This window comes from Tympanuchus pallidicinctus, unplaced genomic scaffold (assembly GCF_026119805.1).
Source record: "Tympanuchus pallidicinctus isolate F22 unplaced genomic scaffold, pur_lepc_1.0 scaffold7, whole genome shotgun sequence".
Taxonomy (NCBI): Eukaryota; Metazoa; Chordata; class Aves; order Galliformes; family Phasianidae; genus Tympanuchus; species Tympanuchus pallidicinctus.
The window spans coordinates 14,676,246-14,683,128 of NW_026294791.1; the positions used below are offsets into that span (position 1 = coordinate 14,676,246).

Genomic DNA, 6,883 nt, shown 5'->3' on the forward strand with positions numbered 1-6,883 from the left:
GACTCCCCTGAGGGAAATGGGGACTGCGCGGTGCCTAGAGCTCGCCAGCGGGACGGGCCTCAGAACGGGCCGCGAGCGGCCGATCCGCGCGGGCCGAGCGAGGCGCGGCCCGGGGCCTCACGAGAGCGGGAGGGCGGCGACGGCGACTCCGCCGGGTGTCCCGCGGGGAGCGATGCTCAGCCCGCGGCCTTGGCGTCCCACCTGAGGGCGAGGTGGGCGCCGGAGCGCCGCGTGGAGTGTTATGCCGAGAAAGGTGGCTGAGGTGGAGCTGGGCGCGGGCGCTGCTGGCGTGTGGTGAGATCCGGGGGAAAGGCTGGTGCTTACAGAGCGAGGCATGGGAACGCGGCTGAGCATTTTAAGAAAGTTGGTGCTTTCCAAGTCGTGGCGAACTATTGCCAGTTTGAATTACGATTGCCCAGATAACTCATACTCAAAAGTACTTATCTTGATAAGAAACCACATACAAAAGTAACCTCCTGAAAAACATAAGAAGTGACAGTAGGCCCATGCAAACTGTGCTGATTACCCTCCTGGACTTTTTTTTAGGAGGGAATTAAATGTCCATATTGTTAACACAGACCTCATAAGTTCACCTCTTTGAAGAATGAGATTTACTCGAAGTGTCCCATGAATTCACAGGATTTACATTGCTAAGCTTCCACACACACGGAAGCTACCCCACTATTAAATGAGAGCTGAAGTCACTGGAAAGTGAAACTTCAGACAGCTGTGGGTACAATCATTTGGGAGCACCCTGACTGCTTTGAGTCTTGCTACCATTAGGTGTATGACATCACAGAAAGTTTCCTTTAATTGTCACTAAATTTGATTATTTACTTAGGGAAAGTTACACTTAAAATGTCTCCTTCCCAACCTTGTTTTTACAAATCTTGACAAAACCGGTTTCCCTTCTATCAACATCACCATACAGAATTCTAGGAAGGAATGAGCATGTTTTGCAACATTGTGATCTTATCATCTAGTATCTCAGACTGCTGCAGAGCCAAAAGAACCTCACATATCAGATTCTTACAGGGGTAGAAGCAACAGGACATTACATGTCAAATTCAAATTCACTCCTTGCTCTAAAATCTGATAAAGAGAAATATTTTCTTAAAGAACTGTGCATAAGATACTTTTCATAGCAAGTCTTACTTGTTTCGTTTTTAAATTTTAGAACTAGAAGAGTTCTTAGTGTACCAGTAACAGTCATGAAGAGGTGGGTTAGCAGACAGAATGTTAGCAGGTATTTTTTAAATCAGACATAGAAGGAATATCTATTACTTGGATATCATTACTGCATGTGTCATATTATGTATATAACCATTATAGGTATTTATGTATCATAAAATAACAAGAGCAGATTGACAAAAAATTTGTCATAGGGTGAACTAGAACATGTCTACTTGGATGTAAAAGCAATCTCAAAAAAAGGTAATATTAAGGAGATCTAACTGTGGTTTTGATACTAAACATAGTACACAAAAAAAAACCTTAATACTTTATTATTTTATTCTCTTTAGTGCTTTTTTAGAAGTTTAGCTGTCTCAAGCACAGTGCTCCTGCTGCTGCAGTTCTGCACTTTTAGACGTAATCTCTACAAGTATCCATTGGAGGGCAGCAGATCACAAACTTTGTCTTGTCATAGCACAGTTTTTTAAAAAAAAAAAAAGTTCAGCTTTCTGTTGGCTATTTGCAACATCGGTGCCCAGGTTTTTCACAGTCTCTTGTACAAGGCAGGCATAACTGGGAAATCCATACAATGGTATTTTCTCTAGGTCTGACTTATGTGTCAAAGTCCACTGTAATGGTAGCGCCCTATAAAAATCTCAGTGGGTACTGCTAACACTCACATTAAGTTGTTTTTTGGTTTTTGGTTTTTTTTTTAAAGACATCCCAAGTAACTCACATTCAGTTTAGAAGCACCTCATTCATTTTGTGACTGCAGTGTAAGGCCTCCTGGTGTTTTTGGTTTTTTTTTGCAAAATTTATGCATGGTTGTCATAACTGCATAAGACATCTTCATCCACTAGAAGTAAGATTTAGTGCATTTTTTAATTAATTTATTTTAATATAATCCTGCTGCATCTTATTCGTAAAGAAGAAATGGGAGCTGGGAATCTGTACACTTTCAAAAAGCCTAGTGGGAAGCAGTTCATTTGAAGAGGAGATAATTACTTTAGTAGATGCCAAATTACTTGGCATCTGTGGATGCTATTAACAGTCCATAGAAAAATCAGCTGACTGCAGCTAATTTTTGTCTGCTGAAGATTTCTAGCCTAGTTACAGCATGTAAGACTAATTAAACTGGATATTGGTGAAATCAGGTAGAGATGAAAAACAAGAAATTTAGGTCAGGTTTCTCTTGGGATATAGCCAGTATCATGTTATGCAAGTCATAAAAACAACTTTACACATGATAGTACAAAAATGGGTATTATTTCCTTTATATATAAACTTAAAGTGCCAGCTTTTTTGTCAAGAGGAAAAAGTACTCAGTGATGGGATGCATAGATCTCGGCTGCTAACAAGAAATGGATAAAATCCTGTTTTTCTGATCAGGAAAGTGACCAGACAACACGTGAGAGATTTCTTTGCTCATGATTCCTCTATTTATTACTTTTTCTTTCTCAGGACTGCACTGCTATCAATTGTGCTAACAATCCCCTTCCAATCAAAAGCACAGGAAGACACGCTGATGTCTGCAGCATTTTAATGCCAGTCCTACATCCATGCTTCTGCAGTAGGTTAGGCAGGACACCCACACATCTCTAGACACAAGTAACCTGGAGCCTCTCAGCTCCAGGTTAGGGAGGCATCTACCTTATTCCCAGCCCACTGCAAAGCCGACACTTCAGTCTGCCTTTTTGTGTCTGTGAGCCCTATTCAAGAGAAACAATGCGAGTATTTTCTTTAGGAAACTAGAATACGGTAATGAGCAAAACGTGCAGTAATGCAGGTTAAGGAATACTGACCAAATATCTTGCAGGCCCAATTTTATTCCTACTGAATCCAGCCAACATCTGGACCGGGGAGGTTGTTAATACCTGACTGCTTCCATGCTTTGTGACTAGCACTGGATTGCACCATGAGAGTCTACCAAGCTAGAAATATTTCAGTGAGTATTCCCTGTATTACTCAGTGTGCAGCATTAAACAAATGCATAAGAGTTTTCAGTCATTTGAAGTGAGGTGTTCAACTTGTGTCTAGATATTTTTATGTTTAAACATCCCAAATATGTCCTAAGGAACATGTCATATGACACCAGGCTATAGACATTTATTGTTTATTTTTATTCCCATTCAAGATAAATGTTTGGGTTTGGCTGTTGGAGGTTTGTTTCTTTGTTTTCCCCTTGTAAGCTATACTATAATAATGTACTTACCACTTGCACTATTTTAAAAAAATGTATCATAGCTAATTACCTTGACCTCAGAGTTCAGATTACACTGGCTTTATTGCCTCTAAAGATCTAATCTTAACAGGTAATGGGAACACTCCAGTTCTAAATTACCTCATATGCTGTGTATATCTAAGAAAACTGAATGCAACAGCAGAATGAAGGTGGTGGTGGATAACTGGTATTTCTTATTATCCATAAACAGATTAATGCTCATTTATTTAGATGCTTTTCACACTGATAAATCTGATTTTGTGCTGACAGATTCCAGAGGTGCCTTCTCTGATTATGAACTTAGGAAAAGATGCTTCAATATAACAAACCTTAGATTAGAAATACCTTTCTAATATTCTCCAGGAAAAAAAAAAAAAAAGGAGAATTTCTGTTTGAGATGTAGGATCTAGTCATCTACCAGGAAGGAAGTCTCTGGCATTTTTACTGGTAGCAGCTTCAAATAGTACAGAACTGGTGTTTTACCCTTCTGGAGGAGTATCTAAAATAAATTTCTCAGTTAAATCATTGGTCAAGCCACACTTCAGGAAAGGAGACTGAAGTGAATGAGAAAGGTCCAGAATGAAAGTGTGCTGGAAGGAAGAAATTGTTTTTTATCTTTTGACCTAGAATCTCTGAGGATCTGAGGCCACATGGTACCAAGTAAATCCTGCTATATTTTAAGGTCAAGTTAAATGAAGAAGATCTTACACTGGCTGATCCCAAATTGTTTTTGTTGTTGTTGATTCAATCAATTTTAGTCAAAATAAATTGAGGAGTAACATCCCACATATGCTAAATTGCAAATTCTATCATGAATTCCTAGAGCAAAGACAGCTGGGGACTATCATTACCAACAGGAGCTTAGTTGAAGGAAGTGACTCTCTTGAGCTGTCTCAGTTGACATTAGGGCTGTGTGCCTACAGCCTAACAAGTAAAGCAACATTAGTTACATAGAACACCATAACAAATAGTTCCTTACTGGAGAACTCTTAGTTTTCAGTTTGTTAACATCCACAGTAAGCATGAAGCTGTCTCCAGACAGGTTCTGGATTGACTACAAATACAAGGCTCTGCAGAAATACTAGGCAAACAGAAACACGTTAATAAAGTATTTTCTATAAAGTTATTTTGTCTCTGTGTAAAGAGAATGAAATACAAGAATTAACACAGAATAAATGAAAGGAAGACCTAGGATGCTTGCAAGTAATTTGAATGCATAAGAATATACTGAAAAGTATGTGACACAGGCTTTTAAGAGCTGGAATCTTAACTGCAGTTTTATTGAATTGTAGTTATAGTGTACAGTGGAGTCAGAGCATTTGTAAACAAGAGCAAATAGCAGTACATAATACTATAACGTGATAGAAAGTATAGCAATAACAGCAGAATGAGACCAAGCCCAAATACAGCAGTTATAGACACAGAAACAAATGAGAAAAAGGGGAGGGGAAAAAAAAAAAAAAACCAACAACAAACCACCTACTTACCTTTTTACCTTTAAAAGACCCCTAACACATAGAAATCTCTACTAGGATACCTTTGCCTCCACTGCCAACCCTTAAATGAGGTCTGGGAAGGGGTGGATCTTGGTTCCACCCCTTCCAGTCACTTAGGGGCATTGCTTGCACCTGAGTTCCCCTGCGTTGGCCCTGCCTTCCCCCCAGGTGCTCAATCACTGTTTGAGGCTATGACTTGGCATTTCTGTTACGCAGTAGAATCCCAAAGCTTAAAAAAAAAAATAATTTTTGTTAGTAGAATATGAGCATGCACTGATCAGTGGTAAGTAATGCGGTATTAAGTGTCATATGTGAACTGTTAATGCTTGTAGAGTTTGTAGAACTAATAAGCACTTACTTTGGGTTGAAAGCAGTTAGGGAATAAATACTTGTTGTTAGCTGCTGTGTTTACTTGAAGTCCACCTCCAGATTTCTTGAAAAGTTTCAGACAAGACTTTACAATTACTCAGTAAAAATAAGGTGCTACGATCACCAGGACAAAAGAATGCAATGCCATGTAAAAGAAGCAGAGAATAACCTTATTCTTTGGCGTTTAAAACACAGATGATGACTGGAAAACATCCTGCTTAAAAACACTGTTTATCCTATATTATGCTGTATGTTTTTTAATTTCCTTTCCCTCTCACTGTTACTCACGATGTCTCCTTGATCCCAACATGCTAGTTTCTTGTTTATTCAAGCCTTTTGTTTCCTCCCCAAACTCTTTGAAAACATTTATTTCACAAGAGATATTTCTTGTACAATATTTTCTAACTAGCCTTTCTCTCTGCTTAGCACAGGCTTTGTTCTGCACCTAGAAATTACCTACTGTGTAATCACCTATTTCCTGTCTTTGAATGAAGGTTTATTCCATATCACCTCAGTACAGCCTTCAGCATTGTTGCTCGTTCTACCTTTCAACACTGCATACCACTTTGATCAAATCTTCTGACAATTTTTTTTTCTGTGGAACTTCTCTGCCTCCTGTTCCAAAGTACATTTCTCTGACTAGGAATATTGTTTTAGGATTGTATCTTTATTATCTGCTCCCTTTAAACTATCTTTCATCTATTCATCATCATCCTGTGTTTTGAAGTCCATCAAAAGCCTTCGTTGAGCAGAGTATGTGAACAGAATCGTTGTTCAGCAAAATGTGTTGTTGACTTTATGTTGTGTTTTCATAACTGAGTTAAAAGCACATGTACTCTTGCACTGGGACCAGTTGCTAGAGATGATGAATGAGGCGCAACCACACTCATTTTTCTCTGCAATCCCTTCTCCTCTCCCTCTGACTCTTCCTCCTCCCTCACTTGGGGGCACTATTCCAACAGATTTGAACTTAAGACAACTATATTTGAAAATGAAAGTTTCCATCAAAAAGTGCTCTGAAAAGTGATATGCTGGTTATTACTGTTTGGAACAGGTGGCCAGATAAGAAGCATAGCACTCAATTAAAATTCACTCCACCACTTTTCTTGGTTTCTATTAGAGTCTTTTAAGGTGTGGCACATACCCATGATCAGCTGATGCTGGATCAAATTTTTATGACTATCAAATTAATTTGATAAATGAGGAAGGCTGTTGCTAGATTCTTACTATCCAAAGCTGTCAGAAGGGAGCATCTCTTGCTGTGCCTGGTGGCACAGGACCTGGGCAGATCTCTCCAGAGTGAGTGCAGCTGTCACTATCCACAGATCCAGCAGAGGGAAGTGTTGTTCTAAAATATGCACCCCCACTACTTGTGGGTAGTACTTACAAACTGCAAGTCACAGTACTGCACCAGGAGATCAATGATCTGGAGCGTATGAAATATGTGATTTATAAATTCTCAGAAGACAAAGAAGCTTTAGCAAATGCCAGAAAGAGCAAGCACGATAATAATCAGGATTTGGCAAGGACAGAAATGAAATTATCTATAGATCTTTGGAGCTTAAATGTTTTTATTCTCTTTTGGAGAGCAGATGTTTGTGTGGCATTTTAGAGATTAAAGGGT

General features: G+C 39.2%; 1 protein-coding gene across 1 annotated transcript in view; it reads right to left on the minus strand.

Annotated features, from left to right (window-relative positions):
* The window catches only part of KYAT3 (kynurenine aminotransferase 3), a 28,660-nt gene that overhangs the window by 20,604 nt on the left and 1,173 nt on the right, over nt 1-6,883 (minus strand). The gene's annotated exons all lie outside the window — the stretch shown is intronic.